Below are 19,075 nucleotides of genomic sequence, written 5' to 3'. Positions count from 1 at the left end.
TGTGTTAGTCTTTAGAAATTATTTGAGAAGGGCCCAGAATCCTTCTTGGGGAGTAGAAAACACACATCTGTGTGCTAAAATGGAATGGTGATCAGAAGGGCAGGGATTTGTGCATGGGATGCAACTGCCTTATCCAGAAGCCCATCCTGTCCCTGGGGCAACCCTCCCCATATGTCCACCTTTGGTTTTTCTCAGATCAGATTGTGGGGAAAGGAAGTTGGGGGCATGAGGATGGCAGAACAGAAGTAGTATCCCCTGAAGTTTCACATTGGTCCATGTGAAAACCCCCATTATTTGATAGCTCTTATACAGCCCTGTATGTGCACAGGCTGTGTGTGTGTCATCTAGGGGTTTGATACATCTTTATCTGAACTTGTCACCCTGGCATCTCCCTATGGCCAGTAGAAAGGAGAAGGTACCTCCAGAACAAAATTTTCCTTGTCCAAAGACAGATGTTGAGGACAAGAAGAAGGAGTAGCAATCACTGAAATTTAAACTAGAGGAATTGCATTCTTCATTTCTCAGTGATACAAACCTGGGGAACTTCTATTCTGCCTTTCTACACCATGTGATCAAAGAGCTGGGATATTCACCAGCAAATATCCTGGATATTTGGAACATGTCCTGAGTTGGATGTTGGCTTTCCCAGCTTTTACATAGATGGGGCAATTGAGAGGTGTTTTTAAAGCTTTTATTCCGTTATCAGTCTCAATGAAGGGTGAGACATAAGAGACATAAAACTCAACGCCATTCTATCAGAAGCCAACCTATTTCCCGGTTACAATAACTTATAAATGTTTTTCAGCCTCTCAGCTTTTGCCACACAATCCTGATAATACTTCTAACACAAACCACCTATATCTTTACCCCACATGGTCCTGCTACAATGCATCTTTCACAGTTCTAATTCTCTAAAATATCTGATCTTTTTGCAAGACCATATTTTGAAACTTGTTGAAACTCGTTTCTAGTTCAATCTCTCTCTCAGCAATGTCATCTCTATTCCATGGCCCTCCTAAGTCAGCACACCTTATCTCAGAGTTTGCATACAGATGTACAAGACTGTGTGGGCTTTCAGTCAGGTTTTGAGAATTCCTTACAAATCTTTTTCTCACAGATGGACATTTTTTTTGAGGTGGTCTTTTGAGGTGGTCATTCAGGTTGCCAGGATGTGTGTGCCCAGGCCATTTGGAGTGACAAAAGGTGCCAGGCCAGGGGAACAGTTCACCCTTGTCAGATGTGCATCCTTTTCAGGTAAGGCTTTGTAACTGCCCAAGCTGCTCCTGCAGAGACTGTAGTTTTTGCAGCAGCTGTAGACCAGCTTGTTAAACCCATAGACCCATTGCTTTTGGCAGTTCTGGGCTTGAATGGATTGAAAAAGAAGTGAAGTTTTCAAATTAATTTAGTTTACATGAGAAAAAAGGGCGAATAAAAAGTTTTTCACTGTCCATGTAGTTTTGTAGCAGCAAAACTGAATTCTGGAAAGAGGATGATAACTCTCTTGCAAAGAAAGAAAGAAAGGAAAATGCCTTCTCAAACACCTCATACCTTATCAAAGGATTGTATTTTTATCCTTTGTCTTTTACAAAAGACTTCAAAAGCAGTGTGAATATACGTGAAGAACTGAAAAGTCAAGGCAAAATTAAGAAGGCATAAGCTCTCCCATTTCTGCATGTATTGCTGTCTCTGTCATGGTCAGGTGCACTGGGCACTACAGCAGCAGGACCTGGGCACCCACAGGGTTTCACTTTGAAGCCCTGGAGCAATTTGAATGTCCCCCTGTCCCTCCCTTGGGCTGCTTAGCTTCTCTGATCACAGTTTGTAAGCCCACATGCAAAGGGTTCAGTTCATGGTAACCAGTAACAAAGCTGGCAGCCCAGAGGCTTTCCCAGGCCATCACTTTGATATTGTGCATGACATAAGTCTTAAAATGGCAGCTTGGCCATGTGACCTGTGGTTCTGGTTCCAAAAAGATTAGAGATGTGCTTGTGTGTGCTTCTCCCCTCTAAGCTGTGTTCTTCTATAAACTTAAAATTGCACGCAAACTGCCATATAACATGCATAATATCCAGGGACTTTCTCTATTATATATATTTTTTTACTTGGTTGTTCCCAGTGGTGAACCACATTCTCTTTGCTTTCTGTTCTGATTAGGGGGACTGTGTGGTGAAGCTACCTGGGGAAAAGTCAAAATGAGAGACAGACCTTCATCTCCTGCTTGACATTGCCTGCTATGGTGTGCCCCACCTGCAAGGACAGTCATCATAGCCCCACCAGATTCTGCACAGTTAAGCCAGAACTACCTCAGCCGTATTCTGGTCTCACATAGAAGATAAACTGGGTCCTTACAGCCATATCCTGCCTTTTGCAGGCAGAGGCACAGAAATGAAGGGAGAAGGGAGAGTTTTCTGCAGCCTGCCAGCTGCCTCCTGTGCAGTATCTCTTTACTGAATAGGAATAAATAGAACAGGGTCCAGATGGGCTACTTATGATTGACAGGTGTCAGGATGTGTCTACAGCTTTGTCAGTCAAGCCGCTCCATGTCAATGGAACAACTACATGGTAGAGGGTTCCACTTGTTTTCCCAATCTAAAATGCTTATTAAAATCTAGCCAGAAGATATAGATTCCAGTATTTAGCATTTTTAGCCACAGCTAAATATGTGTCATAGAAATTCAGCCCTATTCTTAGTAAATTCTCTTGAGTAAAGTTTGGGTTCATCTGTGTGAACAACAGTATGTGTGTGAAGTGTATTCATAAACTGCATGGGTATCATTCAGCATTTTTATTGCCTCTGAAGGTGATTCTGGAAAAAGAACTACATTTTCAGATTGCATGCCTTTCCAAAATTTGCATGAACAAATAACCACTACAGCTCTCACTGTATATTTGTAATGTATATTTGTAATGATTGCCATGTTGAGACCAACTACTATCTTTTAACTTAGACATAAAATGATGCCATTTTTGCAAGTGCTACTCAATGCTTGTTTGAAACTTTGTTTGTATCTAATGGTATTAACAAAAAGCCATGTTTTATTAGCTATGGGTGTTTTTTTTTTATTTTTTTGGTCTTTTGCTGTATTTGTTTGTTGGTTTGCTTTTAATCATAATTCATTATTCCTCTATGTTAGAAAATGTAGTTTTCCAGGTAGGTAACAGAAAAAATATTGCCATATATATGTGATATATGACATTAGAAAGAGTGATCAGTGAGTTGAGGTAAATATTGGTGAAGTCTGCAAAGACAGTATCTAACTTTGATAAATTGGTAGGACAAACTCACAAGTAATGATCCATGAGTAGCCACTGGCTTTCCCTGTGTGTCACACTCAAGAGGACCAGGTCCTTTTTGTCTCCTCCAAGATGTCAGTGTTGTATTTTTTCACATGGCTTTTTAATTCCTTCAATGAAGCAAAAAATAACCCCCATCCATACATAGTTGAAAAGTTGAGTGAAAGCTCTTTTCTAGAAAGGAAACATAGAATATTCCTCTGTACCCTCAGAAGATCCCTTGCTGTCCATATTCTCTGTTTGTGTGAGGTTATGTCTGTTTTTGGTAGATGTTGCTTGTGCTCAGCAAGGTAAAAAATGTTGTATTAAGAACTTGTTTCTCCATTCAAGTCTCAGGGCAAAAAACAAAATAAACATTATTTTTCTTGTATACAGCCAGTTCACAGGAACTCCCCTGTGGAAGCACACATGTATACTTAAGACTAGAGAATAAATGCTCTGACTCAGAGTCCTAAGGAGTAAGCAGCTCTTGTTCCCACAGCAGGCAGCTGCTGCCTTTCAGCTCAGCCAGGCTCTGTTGCCTCCATCAGCTCCCTGCCAGACACAGGTACAAATCATCTTCTGTCTCATGTCTGAGGTTTTGTTTTCCTCTGATGATTTGGTTTTGCTGGTTATGTGTTTGTTCCATGAGTAGGAGAAAAGAGTTGGGCTGACACAGCTTGCACAATTACTTGTGTATCTCATCTTATCTGGGTGTCTTCTCCTTTCAGTACCGTGCAGATGCTATTTCTCCTGTGAAGAAAGAGAAAGATTCAGTGAATGAGGAGGTGACAGAAACATGATAGCACAAGTCAGGATTTATAATACCTTTTGGCTAAATTTGAGTGGCATTTTGCTGTAGTATTTCTTGACCACTTTCTGATTCTGGTGTTTCTTGACATGCTGTCATTCTGCCAAGCATTTTAGTTTTGTCCATTACAGGAGAAAACAAGCCCAATAGTCAGATTTCATATACAAAACTGAGCCAGTTATTGAAAAGACACGTATAAAGCTTAAAAGCTGTTTCTAACTACAGTGCAGTTTAAGAAAAATGCCACCCAAAAGCCTTCCTCCTCCAAAAGCTACATCATAAAATAACAACCAGCAAAGAGTCCTTTGTTCTTTGTACTACCATTGTACTCAGCTTTGAGTTGACAGGGTCTAATAATAAAGACAGGTTAATGTCATCTAGCATTTGTAAAAGCCTTTTGTTATTATAAAAGAGTAATTAGGTCATCTCACCTTCAATACTGAATTTTAGAAATTCATACAAGTTTTCCTAAAGATTGGATAAGCAGCATGCTAGATTTGTTTGAACCATAAGAAAAATAAATTTAAACCAAGGTCTCACCTCTCTTTCAGTGAGATAAGTGATATACTTCCAAAAACTTACTTGGCTATGCAGCCTTTACCTCTGGCTGTTCTGCTTATGAGGCTGTAAAATTTCACCTTTTTTCTTACAGTAAAGAAAAGTGATATTCAGGACCTGTCCAACTATTTTATTTCATGGAAAGGGATTTTTTAAAATATAGACGTTTTCTACCGAAACGTAGTTGTTGCTGATACCATAACATGATAAATTGAATATTTCTGTGTGTTTGTATGAGATCCTGTGGTGACTCACAAAAATACTAGATCTGATACTTCCTTGTTCTCTAAATCCCTTGGTACTTTTTCTTCTTGGCTGGGCTATTCCAACAAGACCAAATATTTTATACAAATTATTTGACCATCCATAGTACAACCTCATTGGTGATCTAGTTTCAAAATGATTCTAAACTTTTAGGAACAATGGGAGACTAAGATGTCTGAATTAAAATCTTCATAAAGTTTGCTATAGTTTAAAATGGACACATAACTGATACTTGCATGAAATAATCTGCTTTCAGCGTTTTCACAAGGAAAAGTATATGGAGATACACTCAGAGAAAAATAAATGCAACTACCTTAATATCTGGATTTCCCACAGGATGAAAATTTTGATGTTTCTAATGACCCTTCAAAAATGCAGGAAGTTGAAGCTCATTTGGGAGAAAAAATATTTCAGGCAAATCGTATTAAAAATATAAACTATCTTTTCTGAAACTGAGTAATTTTCATCAGCTCCACAGGGTTTTAGGTACCTTTGAAGGGGAAACCACTTTTATAAACACCAAATCTATGCTCAGACATGAATAAGGAAATATCCAATTTTGAAAATCTTGCTTATCACACTTTATAATGTTCCAAGCTCATCTGTAATTAATGGGCCACTTTGTTGCTCTGAAGATGATGAAGTTGGTTCCTGAGATATGCAGTACACATAACTCCTCAAAGCTCCCACATCTGGGATAATTTGGCTGAGTGAGTCCTGTCCTAGGACCTCCCAAAAGTCTTCAGCTCCATCCTTATTCCTAAATGCATTCTAGGACAGACTGAATATTGCATGTCTGAAATGAGGATGGCAGCAGCACAGCCTGGTAGGCCTTACCTGTGCCTCCTGTAGTATTCCAAAAGACTTGTCAATGCATGCTGCATTGTGCTAAGTTTTGATTTTGTCCTGATTCAGAAAAATACAGGGAAAATTCACTGACTGGAAAGGATGCTGAAGATTAGGCAGGCATTTGAAAAAATTTGCAGAAATGAGGCTTCTAACGTTGTCTCCAGTAAGAGTTATGTTTAACAGTGAGAAGAGCTTTGCAGTACAAAGCAAATGTAATGGTCAGAGTGAAAGGTAAGTTTGACCATTAAGCTGGCAGTGATGATTAACAAACCAAAATACTTTATGGCTCATAAACCCTTGATGGACAAGTTCCTTATGCAAATAACAACCTTTTAATACCTTGCCCAAAGCAAACTCCCTCTGAGATGATAAAATACTTGAAATAATTGAGATTTTACTTGTAGCTTCTGTGCATTAGGGGAGATCTAGAGCTTCTCAGGAGGGCAACAGCCTGAATTTTATGTGCAAGCTCACTTTCCTGAGATCCCCAACCAGTTTTGCAGGCCTGGGGTGTGGATGTGTTCTGCAGAACTTCTGCCTGTGCAGCTTCACCAAAATTGAAAACTGAATGACACAGCTTTGTTGTTGTCTGTAATACTGATTGTATGTGGGAAAATGTAGCATAGGCAGCTGACTCATAGACTTCCAGAGTGAGCTGTAATATATTAAGAAAATAGTCTTTTAAAAATACATTCTTAAAAAAATATTTTTATTTCCTAATATTTTATTCACAAAATTTTAACATCTATCTGGTGCTGGCATGCCACTAATTACATGTTTATATAGGAAAGAAACATTATTAATATTTCTTTCCTGGTGTGAGAAACTTTCCACAAGGCACTTTGGCACAGTTTTTGGAGAGACATGCAAAATGGGTTCACAAAAAGTCTCACCTTGAATACCATGGGGTTCTGTTTTCCTGCTCTATAGGCAAAGCTGACTGCAAATACTTTTTGCACCTTGTTCAAGAAGTTTCTTTGTACAATACACCTGAGTTGCTCTTAAAAGATGGGATCCCTCAGCAGGATATGGGACTGCCTAGCAGGCAGCAGGACAGGCAGTAATTGTTCCTGCACCAGCCCCTGGGCAAATTGGAGCAGAGTCGTGCAGAAGAAGGACCTGGCCAAACTTCCTTCTTCCACTTTCTTCCAGATCTTTCTTCTGCTTCTGATGCAAGGCAAGAAGAATGGGATGTCAGCCAATTGTGTTTTGTCCTTGGATATCCTCAATTTAACCAGCACACTAAAATACATGTCCCCACCCCTGTCTCATTCACAGATGGAAAGAAAATAAATATCTTGTGATCTTCTTCAAGTGGGAGTCTCTTTGTCCTCCTCCGAAGTTATTTTGTGCCATATTACAAATCCTTAATTAGTGTAATGAGCCGGAAACATGTAGCATTGTGACTGTTATTGACCCCACAGTAGCTTCAAACTTCCATCTGGCACAGAAAAAAAAAAAGAGAAAAAGAAGAACTTTCATAGAATAGAAGAGGATGTTCTCATTAGATTTGAACTAGAAACCTATTTTAGGAAGATGTGCCATTAGGAAACAATAGCAATACATCAGATAAATCATTCCAAACCAGGAGATACGAACAGGATAGCACAGGATAGTACTAAGCAGCTGCTTTCTTCAAGCAGCCCAGAAGCAGGACTGCAGCAAATGGAGATTGGGACTGCAGCATGGTGACCTAACTCAGTTTGTTCCTGGCAGGGAAAGGGAAAGCCCAAAGTGAAATTTGAGCATCGTGAGTGGTGTGAAAGTGGAAACTTTGTGAGGAGAGGTGTTAGACCAGTACCAAGAATAGCACTGAAATATAGCCTTTGTTTTAAAAGTCCTTTCCCACCTGAACTATTCTATGACTCTACTGGAGTGCTGGAGCACCTCTCCTGTGACGACAGGCTGAGAGAGCTAGGCTTGTTCAGTCTGGAGAAGAGAAGGCTCTGGGGTGACTTTGTAGGGGCAGTTCAGTACCTAAAGGGGGCCTATAAGAAAGATAGGGTCAAACTTTTTAGTAGGGCCTATTGCAATAGGACAAGGGGTAATGACTTTAAACTAAAAGAGGGTACATTTACAGTAGATAGAAGGAAGATTTTTTTTTTACAATGACAGTGGTGAAACGCTGGCATGGGTTACTCAAAGAGGAATGAATATTCTGTCCCTGGAAACATTCAAGATGAGGTTGGAGCCAGCTCTGAGCAACCTGATCTAGAGGAAAATGTGCCTACTCGTTGTAGGGGGTTGTACTAATGACTCTTAAAGGTCCCTTCCATCTCAGATTTTCCTATGACCCTATGATGCTATGTTAAAGAGAAATATGCACCAGATGAAGTTTAGAATTTCTGCCTTTTCAGCAAGAGTCATCAACCAAAAACCAGAAGACAGAAGTATGCAAGGGAGCTAAAGACAGAGGTATGCGAGGGAGCTAAATACTTCAGACTCATTGAAATTTAAATTTAGATTACACTGAAAATCCAGAGCCATTACTGACCATGACTCCGAATGCCTTGCTGGAAACCTACAAATAAAACCAAGGACAGAAGACAGCAAACAAGCCAACATACAGGGGAGGCATGGGTTGATCTTCATTTGTTTGCAGTCAAGTGCTTTTCAAAAGCAGCACAGGAGTGCTGGCAGGAGGTGAAGCTGAGCAGAAGTGCACCTGGCACACGTCCCCAAGGCAGGCACAGAACTGGTGCTTTGGGCCGTGCGAGGGCAGCACAGCTGTACAGCCACGAAGCAGCAGCTCACGCCTCTTGCGTAGCCTAACAGCAAACCAGCACTCTGAAACAGAGCAAAGGTGCCTCATCACTACATGATCCATGGCAGATGTGTTTCAGTCCGTGTAGAGACAAAAATGTTGTTTGAGAAGAAAGCTACATCTTTCAGCACAGCAGGAGATGAAATAAGATGTTAACAGGCCCCTTACCTCAGCTACCCAGCAACTAGAAAGGATTAGATCTTCTCTGAAAGTCTTCCTGATAGCAGCACCTGCTGAGATTTGGAAATTCTTGTCTTTTAGCTCATTAAAATGCAGATACAGCCTGTTTCTGCTTCCTGAGTTACAGTTACAGTACAAAGGGGCCAATCTCACAGCCTTTAACCCTGTACACCATTCTTTGGCTGAAACTGAGTTTGAATAACAACTTCAGAACCAGTTCACAGGGTCTAAAATTTAACCTGAAATAATTGCCAGGGTGGAGAGCCCTTGAAGCTCTCTTGTCTGTTAGAGACAAATGAAGGGGTCTCCACAAACAAGGAGAAGATTGTGCAGGTGGAACGTGGGTACTAAAACTTTGTGATTGACACCATAAAGCTTGCTGTATGAGTGATCCCAGAGTTTCACAGAAGGGGAATTTATGAGTGCCTGACCACTACTTCAGCCTGTCTGAAGGCAGCCTTCCGGCTTATGTTACTCAGGACTTTGGACTGTGTGATCACAGCTGTCCTTCTGCACTTAAAAATCCAGGAAATCTACTTCAACTGGAACGTTAATATTCTTCCAGCTGTTTTTTGATTGCAAATATAACTATATGGTTTGTGAAGTAAGAATTGTTTCCATTGTGAGCACCACTCCATATAAACAGTGTGATCCAGGAGCCACATGAATGGTATTAATAGCATCTCCATCCTTGGGCATACTCAATAATTGATAGAAGAAGGTTCTGAGCAACGTGCCACAATCACAGAGACAATTTTCTATTAGAAATATCTCCAGAGCTCCCTCCCAATACAAGTTATTTAGGATTTTATGATTCTCTTGCCTAGACTATTAGGACTTTTGGTCTTGTATTATTTAAGAGGATACATGGTCTGTTAAAAATAAATCTAATTATTTCCTGGAATCAGATTGTCTAGTGTTGGCTTGTGTGTCTATTGGACTTGCATCACATTCTGGAAAGGGAGCACATCTGAAAAAACAAGTGGACTTCTGCAGAACGAGAAAGGAAAAGCTGAAATTTAATTCCAGGAGGAGACTAGAGTGCATAATATTGCTAAGCAAACAAAATAACTAGAGCATTCAAAATTTTGCGTAGTAATTCTTCTGTACACAGAATAGCAGGGCTTTTTACTTGTTATTCTTACAGAAGGGGTTTCAGTTTTGTTTGTATAAACTTCTGAGCCTGAGTTAAGCCCTTTTCAATACGCAGGGTGAACACTGCCTCAATCCTTCTCCCAAAGGACAAACAGGCCTTAATTTTGTTGTTTGAAATCTTAAAGATCTTAATTCTTAGCATCTTCAGGCATCTCTCATGAGGCAAGGACTCGCTGCCATGAGTAGAACCATTGAATCTCTTGAACGATCAGTGCTTGCTCTTGGCTGTGTACGAATTTCATATTGATCCAGGGGATCAGTGCCAGTTCCATGTACTCCAAATGACTAAGTGTGCTCAGAATACACACTGCAGAAGTACTAAACCAAACCTGCAAATTTCTAAAGCAGAACATTCTTACAGGAATGCTGAGTGAGAGCTGAAGTATTTGGCTAGGGGATACACATGTGTAATACACTTCATATAGTTACACATACAAAGTAGCCATATTAATGAACTGTATCTTACTAATTAGGGAAAGTAAGATTTTTGTGGACATGAATTTTGGTAGTGATCCTGGTAAATTCAATTAAGCTTGTACCCATTGTTTTAATGGTTATATCCATGAATTAACAAAATGTGCTTTAAAAACTAGACTTGCTACTAATTACAATAACTGCTTCATAATTTAAATGTCAATTCAAAACAAATCCCTGTTGTGTTTTACTGCCTACATACACTGATTTACTCTGGATGCATTCCAGCCCATACATGTACTCTGAATGTGTTACTCTGCTTTCTAATTTCACCTGGTGTTTTACCAGTTGTGGAAAGCTTCTGACAAATTATAATTCAGCATTCTCCTTCTGCATTATACTGTGAAAAATTTAACCTAAGTCAGATATAGATGCTTGTACTTTAGAATCTGCATTGCTGTGGGCTATATACCACTTGTACACAATATGAACAGCCTGATGGCTGAACAGAGTGTCAGTGAGCTTCAGCAAACACATTAGAAACAAATTTTCTTCTGGAGATTCTGAGAGGGTTACAGCATACTGAAATTACTGTCTCTCTGTAAGGGCTGATGTGTTTCTTCTACAAGCTATTTGTCCTGGTGGCTTTGGGCACCAGGGGGGACAGAGTGAAAATACTACCCAGACTTTCCCAACTCCTTGGTGCCAGTGAAAGACAATCTTATTTGGACAAGTATTAGAACTGTTTAATAAAAGAGTAGAAGACCAAGGCCACGCAAAGTGCACAGCTAAAAAACTCCACCATAATCATGACTTATTCCCCATAGGGGAAGGATGGGAGAAACATGCTTCAGGGAAGGCAACTCATATATCTGGGAAGATAATTCATTGTAAATTAATCCAAGCATACCACAGAAATATCTCTGTTGGTGACTGTTCTGCATAGATGCCGTTCTTGATTTGTGAATAGCCAGCACCAGGGACTGGGAAAATGTCTCATATTGACTCATGCATTCCTTCACGGGTTATTCATAAATAAGTAGTGCTATCTAATTCTGGCTAACAAAAATGCCTCATGTAAAATTAATAGAGGCAAAACCCAGAAGGATCTTTCTGCATTAAGAATATGTCCCTCAAAAGCAGTCGTCCGATAAGGCTTTAAAAGAAATGTTCCTGACTACTCAGTGTGCCTGCACAGGGAAGGTGCTGGGCACCCACAAGTGAGCTACTAACTTTTCATTCTTTATTACTGAGAAAAGAAGAAAAATATTCAAGGAGCAAGATTCAGAGCATTTTTCCCCACTATCTGTATGCAATATATCTGCTACTGAGATATTATAATGTTTGCTTCCTTTTACTTTCATATGAATTCCAAGAAACATTAAAGCATCCGAAATCCCAATGAGGTTTTCCTAGTATTAATAATAGGAATATTCAGTACACCTCTAAAGCAAAACTGAAGGAAAGCAGTCAGAGTGATCAGGCTTTGTGAAACTGGCACATTTCTAGGTCAAAGGGGATTGATTTCAAAAGCACAGACCTCACATGGGAATTGTCTTGGCAGCACTTCTCACTTTTGATACTGAACTCAAATCAAAATAAGATATCCATTCCCTACACAGGAAGTCCACTGAGTATAAAGACACCTTAATGAAAGCAATTTTTTTGAGTTATTCTAGCCTTCAATGCTACTTCTGTAACTGGTTAAGGTCTGTTTACAAAAAAAAAAAAAAAAAGAAAACAAACAACCCCAAACCCAGAGATTGGAAAAGCCATGTTAGATGATGCTGAGGACAGAGATCAGACACTCTGGGGTCTGGAAACCATTGGGTGCTGTGAAAAAGGACCCAAACTTAGGCTCTTCGGTGAAGAGGTGATCTCATCATTAGCTGAGTAGAGAGTTCCTCTCTTTTGTAGTATTGTGAAGAGAACTCCTGTCCTATCCCTGGCCTTCTACACTGCTTTGAATAAAATGCTTGTCAGAAAGAATACAACACACAGCTTACAACTATTTTCTCTTTGATTTCACTTAAAACTCTAGGACGGTTTGAGTTTATGTGTGCACATACACACCTGCAGAGATTATTCTTTCCATTCTGCTGTTGGGATGAAAAATAAGTGGTTAAGGCAGCTGTTGTACAGACCAGCTCCATGGATGGTCAAGGTGTGGTTTCTGCTAAGTGTGTGGACTGACTGCAGCTGAGGCCACTGAAGGCACTGAATGGCCAACACTTGAAGAAGATGCTCCAGGAACCAGGAATGACTTCTTTACTAGACTGAACCTAAGTGAATCTTACAACCTGGTCTTATTAGTACTTTGTGGTGCTAACAAACTGTGTGAACTACATGAACAGCAATGGTATTCAGAGATGATTTAATCCCCGATTATTGGAAAAAAATACTTAACCTTTTCACTCATCACTTGAGTAATCTATTCTTATTAGTCAAGGTCTAAAGAAAGCAACAACCTATTTGCTGAGCTCTCCAACAGATAAACTGTTCCAAGAACCAGAGAGTTTCAGCTCCAAGGAAGATTTTAATTGCCTAAGAATTTCCTGGTATTACATCCTGGTATCCATGAATGGAAATATGGTGAATGAAGGTAAAAGTTACTTATCTTTCCTGGTAGCACAGTCACACAACAAGACATTTTAGAGATGTCACCTACAACGGGAAAACTACCTGCCATTTGATGCTGTCAGCATGATGAGCACTAGGCATAATTATACTTAATAGTGCCAGGTGAAGAGGTGCAGAGAAGGCCAACCTATATTCATTACTGCTTCAGAAACTGCTATTAGGCCCATTTAAAAACAAGCTCTGATGACATCTTCCCAAATGACCTGAAACTGGGTCAGTTCTGGTTTAAACTTCCATGATGTTGTTCTGCACCATAACTCCTGTAATCGTTGTCTCTAGAGGGTGATTTTCAAAGGCTCCAGGACAGGAGCTTTGCAAACAATTGTTTTTTTCACTCTTCAGCTAACCTGAAAAATTGAGATTGAAATTAGCTGCAGTCTCTGTCAAATGGCAACTTTTTTTTTTTTCTCCTTAAATAACAGACAAAACTATTGCAGAATAAAGTCCATTTCAAGATTCAAAGCTTGTAATGTTTTCCTCTTCTTTTCAAGATGTTAATTTGTTTAAAAAGCTTTAAGATTAAATTTTTATTGTTTTGCCTGTCTCTTCTCCTCCTGGGGGTGAAACTATTTGCTGTATTTTACATTTATGTGCAAGTAGCTATGATCCCCTTTATCCCTTTGTCCTAGTTACATTTTCAAGTGTAACTCCCTCTCCCCCTGCCAAGTTGTCTGTCCTCTTCAGAGTGGACACAAGCCCATCACACAAGGCTGAGGTTATTAATATAAACTGATTGTTTTGTCCTCTAAGCTTGTCTCTCTAACCACCATTTAGGAGAGGGAAGGTGCTGTCCACCCAAAGAGCTTGTAGCTAGCAGAGTTAGCAACATGATATCTTGATAGCACCTTTCACCTGAGGAAGGGAAACTCCTGGGTATAGCTAGCTGAGAAAAATATTTTCATGTGATCTAAGTCTAATGGACCTTGTCTCTGTCAGCTTAGCAAATAGACTGCAATGCCTGGATGAGTCCATTATCAGAGACAGCTCCTGGAGACTGAGTGAGACAACAGAAGACTGGAAAAAGACATAGGTAAGGCCTGGCTGGAAAAAAAAATGCAAAGAGATTGAAGAATCAAGACACCTAAACAGTTAGCCTAATTAAATTCTTGGAAAAAACTCTGGAACACAACAAGAAAAAAGTGAAATGGTGAAACTCTAAGGAGAGACTGAGTAACTGTCAATGTAGAATACTCAGGAGTAAAATGTTTTACACCAGTGTACTTCATGAACTAGGAAAACATTGGCCTAACACTGGGTGGACAAGCTTTCTAAAAAAAGAAACTGTTGATGCTTTGCTGTCAAAAGGAAGAGTGTCTTGGAAAACTTTAATGAAGTCTGAGATTCCAACAATTGGGGCTGAAACAACAACCCCAGTGTTGTTTCTGTTACATGTTTTGCTGATTATTTTATTGGTAGAGGGAAGAATAGAGATATTAAGTTGGCCTGTAAAACAAGTTGCTGGAGACTGTAAGACAGCCTCAGACTCCAAAATACACTTGACAAATTGAAAAAGTGGTCTCTGGAAAAAAAAAAAGCAGCGATTTAATAGGGACAAGTGCTTCTACCATGCAGTCAGAAATGCTTCAGTAAATACAGAATGGGGAACTACTGAGTGAGTCAACAGTCATGATGTTTTACATCCTGCCCAGATGTGACCTTTTAATGACACTGAACCCATGGAAAAAATCACATCCAGAGAAATGATTATTCAAGGGTTGAGCAGGAGGAGTTGATATTAGTCATTATGTTGTTATTGGATTGAAAGTCTGTAACTCCAAAACCAATAAGATGCTGACACTTCAGCTGGATTGCAGATGGACCCAGTTTCATCACTGATACTGCAATACAGCAGGAAATGCTAAAACTGTTGGACTGATGTAGGTAATGGCTATGTTGGTGCCTACAGATTTCCATAGGGAGTGAAATGTCACCACATTAATTTTGTGGATTTTTACTCTCCGCTTGATTCAATCCAAGTCAAAAGGAAGCTTGCCATCTGCCATCATGCTGGGGAACTTAGAGTCTGGACTGCTGCAAAGTTTATTCCCCTGCTCCATGATTGGGAAAGAGATCAGCCCATGCAGCAATGACTCCATTGTCACTGGTGGCTATGGGAGCACAGAGGACCACATGTGTCCCATTCCCTCTGCCCCTGCAGCTGGCAAGAGATGCCTGTCAGTGGAGGAACAGGGTGTAAAACTGTATTTGTACCATCTTGTAGCAGATGAATTGAACCACAGCTGCCATTATGTACTATTATACAGCCTGTATGAGAGCATGACTCCTTTGCTGTGGTAGTAGACACTACTGCACTTTCCAAAATGTGGCTGCCTTTTCTCATCAATTCATTCGGCAGTAGCCTTCACCTCACCAAGCCCAGCTGTCTGCTTTGTGGCTGTGGTGGCAGGATGGATGCCACCCTTTGTCCCCAGATGTCTGCCACTCTACAAAACTGGCTACGTTGCCAAGACATGCAGACAGGTTTGTTGGCTACTCTAATTTGCTCTCTGAAATTCTTGGTAGCCAGTGCAAGCATAGCTTGTGCCTATGCAGAAATGCTGCCTGAATATTTTACTGAGAGCTTCATTTACAACATGGAGAACACTGCAATCAAAAATGATCACATGGAACAAGTAGAAACTCCTGAGAGCAATAGACATAATTTACTGCCAGTTGACTAAAAGATCAAATGCAGCAGTAGTAATGAAAAGCAAGGACTGCAGAGCAGATAAGACTTAGTTGAAGGTATTGGTGAGAAAATGGCAAAGGGAGTTTTGCTGCCCAGTACCTGTAGCAAGAGATTTCAGTGGTATCTAGCGGTTTTGGAAAAATTTGGCACATATTAAATAATGTGCAATAGGGCCATGACATTTACAAACCCCATAGTACTTCAGTATCTGCCAGACTTCGGTAAATCTTTTGAAGATTTCTCAGTATCTTTCCCCTTGTTTCCACTTTTTGTGGACGCCCTTCACTACAAAATCACAGTTGGGAAGCCTAAGGGTACACCCGAAATAATTTCCAGGGGAAGAATTCCCTCATATTTTCTCATCCTTGCTTTTCAGGCCCCAACAAATGACATTTTGGGAGGACTGGTAACATGGTAAAGTTTCCTGGTGCTGTAGAAACAACTAGCTAAAGTGTATTTCAGGAAGAAGTTGTTGTATCAATGTAGTCCAAGGTAAAAGCACAGTGCCTGGAGCTTCTTTTTGACAGGCTCCATGGGGATAAACAACGGTTTTTTGCTGCTGCCTCAGCAGAAATGACTCTCAATTCAGGGACTCTACATACTTAGTGAGATGAGCATATGTTTGGAAGAGACAGTTAAATAATGTATAGCAAAGGAAGCTTGCAGTGGAAGTGAGTAATACTTGGAGAGGAACAAGTAGAAGAAAATTTTTTGACAAATGCCTTCCAGATGCTGCAGCTTACACATTTCTGTGCTCATGAGAGCATCTGTCTACACCAGTATTTGGTCTCAAGCAGCTAAGACCGGGTGCTAAGCTGCCTGAAGCTGGAGAAGACAGAAGAAGCCATTGCTCTTCAGCTGCTGCATTCAGTGTCTTGGTAAAATTGGTGCAAGCCTGACAATTGGGAGTCTCACAGAGACTGTCAGGTGGAAGCCTGCAGGGCTCCCTCTCATCAAAGCAGTCAGTAATTTTCAGTCAAGGCCATTAATGTTTTGCATTCAAACTCCCTCTTCCCCTTAGTGCAGAAGGGCACAGCCACACAGAGGCACAGCCTGCCTTCGGTGAGGCAGGGCTCTTCCTCCTCACTTCACTCTACTTGGGACAGCTGTTTAAAGAATGTGAGGAATATTTCAAACTGATGGTCCTCTCTGCATTTTCACAGGCAGGAGCAAGCTGTTTGGTGGATTGCCTGACAGCTACTTCCCCTCAGGGGCACACACATCCCTCAGAAAGGCAGCAGAAGGTGGTGTTTTAATGAAAAGGCAAAATGTTAAACCTGCGTTGATGCTGTTCTGGACCTGAAACTTGAGTGTTTGGGGAGCTGATAGCATCCACACACTAAAAGAGGCAAATCTGCATTTTTCAACTCAGACCCATGCCATTCTTGGCTGATAAGATTTTGTAACTCCAGTTGTAGCAATGCAAACTGGACTGAAGGTCAGGCTTTGGTCCATGGCATCGTTCTCACTTCACCAGAGGTGGGCTTATGTCCTCAGGGGAATGGGATAAAGGAAATAAGCACAGATATAGAATCATAGAGAGTTTAGGTTGAAAGGGACTTTTAACCCCTTTGCAATGAGCAAGGACACCTACAACTAGATCAGGTTGTTCAGAGCCCTGTCCAGCCTGTCCCTAGGGCTAGGGCATTGACTCCTTCCTTCTCTGGGCAACCTGTGCCTGTGTTTTACTGCCCTTAAAATAAAAAATGTCTTACTTATAAAAAAGATACAGGGCAACAGGCCCTACTAAAAGGTCTGTCCCCATCTTTCTTATAAAGGCCCTTTAGGTACTGGTAGGCTGCAATAATATCTCACTGGAGTCATCTCTTCTCCAGGTTGAACAGCCCAATTCTCTCAGCCTGTCTTCATGGGAGAGGTGTTCCATCCCTCTGATCAGCTTTATGGCCTGCCTCTGGACTCACTCGGACAGGTCCATGTCTTTCCTGTGCTGGAGACTCCAGAACTGGACACAGTACTCCAGGGGGGTCTCACCAGAGCAGAGCAGAGGGACAGAATCCCCTCCCTCGATATACTGACCATGCTGCTTTTGTTGCAGCCCTGGACAGAATTGCCTTTCTGGGCTGCAAGTGCACATTGCCAGGTCACATCCAGCCTCCCATCTACCAGCACCCCCTCAGAGCTGCTCTCAGTCCTTTCCTCCCTCACCTTGCATCAATACTGAGGGTTACCCCAACCTATTGTTGGCCCTATTGTTGGCCTTGTTGAACCTCATGAGGTTCACATGGGCCTTTCTCTTGTCAGTTGATAGAAGTGCACATAAATGATCTTATTCATAAGACAATCTTTCTGCATTAATTTATTCTTTCAAATGGAGATTTAAAATAATTTTGCAACTACCCAGGATCACGGTAATGAGTTTGCATGCCCACTGACTGCAGAAATATGTTAGTAGCCCAGTGACAAAAGGCAGCTGAGCTGTGAAATAAGGGAGCACACAAAGAGCTAAGCAAAAGGGTCAGAATGGTGGCTGCAAAGGTTTAAGCTGCACTGTGACAGGGTGATGTATGTGAACTGAAGCAAATAGAGCTGCAGGAGATGTTTGTGGGACTATTAATTTTAATGCAATGCAAAATATCCAATGACAAGGAAGGAAGGAAGTTACACTTTAATGCCATAGAAGATGATTCAGACAGTAACAAAGGTCAGATGAGGAGAATCTGGGGAAAGATATTAAGACAGATGCCTATGTGATGCCTCCTATTGGGTTCTTGATTGGATCTGGACAAAAAGAAATGAAGAAAAAGGAGCACCTCCATTTGGAGGATGTGGTTTGAAAGATTACCATGACTAGTCTAAATCCGGAACTGATGACTGGGAAGAAAAACAAGTTCTTGCTGTGACATTCAAGTTTTTAAAGAGTATAGGGCAAATTCAGATTAATGCCTATATCTAATAGAGGTAGCAAGTCTAAATCTGGAGTTCATCCCAGCCAGCCAACTAGGGTGTCTGAAATATGTTTGCCCAGATGAATTTAGGATTTTAAGAATTTTTAATAACACTCAGATTTGAATGAATGACCACAGTCATGGATGGATTAAAGAAATTCAAATACAAGAGTCCCTGGCACACTCCAGAATTATCCTCTGTGAAGAAGTCAGAAATAATGCTCAAAAATAATATGTGGAGATTTAACACATGTTCTCTTGTCAGTATTGAGAGTGGTGCTCCTGTATCTGCCACATAAGAATAAGAAAAATAGTCTACAGAAGCATGAGGCATGAAAATAAAAAGAAATTAAGGAAATGCATTATACATTTAGGCTGTATTTTAACCCTTCTCTGAGGCCTGATATCAGCTAAGTTTCATACAAATGTTTCATCCAACAGTACCATCAAAACATATGAGGGAAAACAGATGCTACTTTTAAAAGGTAGATTGGGGATTTTTTTGTGTGTTTTGTTGGTTTTTTGGGTTTTTTTTCAATATTTAATTGCTGGCTTCCTTATCCTTGTGAGGC

At 40.6% G+C, this 19,075-nt stretch overlaps 1 long non-coding RNA gene across 2 annotated transcripts in view; it reads right to left on the bottom strand.

Annotated features, from left to right (window-relative positions):
* Nucleotides 1-567: 567 nt before the first annotated feature.
* The window catches only part of LOC143693352 (uncharacterized), a 150,946-nt gene continuing 132,438 nt past the window's right edge, over nt 568-19,075 (bottom strand). For both annotated transcript variants that reach the window (XR_013180916.1, XR_013180915.1), the window contains one exon: nt 568-4,026. This is a non-coding gene — a long non-coding RNA (uncharacterized LOC143693352). The remainder of the gene's footprint in view (nt 4,027-19,075) is intronic.

Source organism: Agelaius phoeniceus, chromosome 2 (assembly GCF_051311805.1).
Source record: "Agelaius phoeniceus isolate bAgePho1 chromosome 2, bAgePho1.hap1, whole genome shotgun sequence".
NCBI classification, from domain to species: Eukaryota; Metazoa; Chordata; class Aves; order Passeriformes; family Icteridae; genus Agelaius; species Agelaius phoeniceus.
This window is presented reverse-complemented; position numbering and strand designations above follow the sequence as displayed.